We start from the raw sequence: 1,009 nt of genomic DNA, 5'->3' as shown, positions 1-1,009 counted from the left end.
GGGAAGATAATCAAAGAATGTCGAATATAAAAAAAAAAGAAAACCTGCCTCTGTTGCCCATAGCAACCACTTACAGCTCAGCTTATATGTTGTAACAGGCTCTGAGCTGTGATTGGTTGCTATAGGAAACCAAAACCGTTTTTTGTTATTAGACTTTTTGATTACCTCCCCCACTGGTTGTTCTAATTTATTATTCCCTGCGCCACGCACGGAATGATAAAGCCAAGCACAGCCCACACCAGCAGTACGCTCGCTGTTATACCAGGTCCTGACTGGCATGAGCTGTGCGAAAATATGTGCGAAAATATGTGCAACTTTTCAACTCCTTCACACACAAAGATGCCAGGATTAAAGTGTGCACTCTCTGCCCCTTAGATTTGCCAGTGCAGAAAAGGCATCTGCACCGGCGAATACATGGTAATATATGCGGCGCACACTGTGCATCACAACAGGCATTCAATAAAGACTGATTTTGACTTTAGGACATGACCCCCTATGATTATAGCCAGAGCAGACCTTCGGCCTGCTGGCGACCTGTGCAATTCTACTGATAACCATCTTATGGTGTACTATAGTCTACCCAAATAATATTATCATTCACCACTCAAATAACATAAACATACAGATGTAGCCAGGTTTTTTTTAGTTAGCACGGTATGCTGTCAGCAAAGCATGCATTGCAAGGAACAAGGACAGGTGTCCCTGCTCCTGTGCATACTTTTCCCAAATTCATAAATTCTGGACAGATTCCGCATGCAGCAGCCTCAGTGCCAAACCCAGGAAAATTGTGCCCCTACCCAGAATTAAAGGAAATCTGTCACCAGTGTCACCTGCACTAACCTGTTGGTGCAGGTGACACTGATGACAACGGTACTTACCTTGTCCCTTTCCATGGTGGGGATCTCCGGTAATCTTCTCCTTTAAGCTTCAGCTCTAGCCCAGCTTGGGGCACGAGCGGAGCTTAGTGACTTCACCACAGCTGCTCCCTGCTGGGTCCCACTGCTAGAGA

The sequence above is a fragment of the Hyla sarda genome, chromosome 2 (assembly GCF_029499605.1).
Source record: "Hyla sarda isolate aHylSar1 chromosome 2, aHylSar1.hap1, whole genome shotgun sequence".
Taxonomy (NCBI): domain Eukaryota; kingdom Metazoa; phylum Chordata; class Amphibia; order Anura; family Hylidae; genus Hyla; species Hyla sarda.
Note: the sequence above shows the minus strand (reverse complement) of the source record.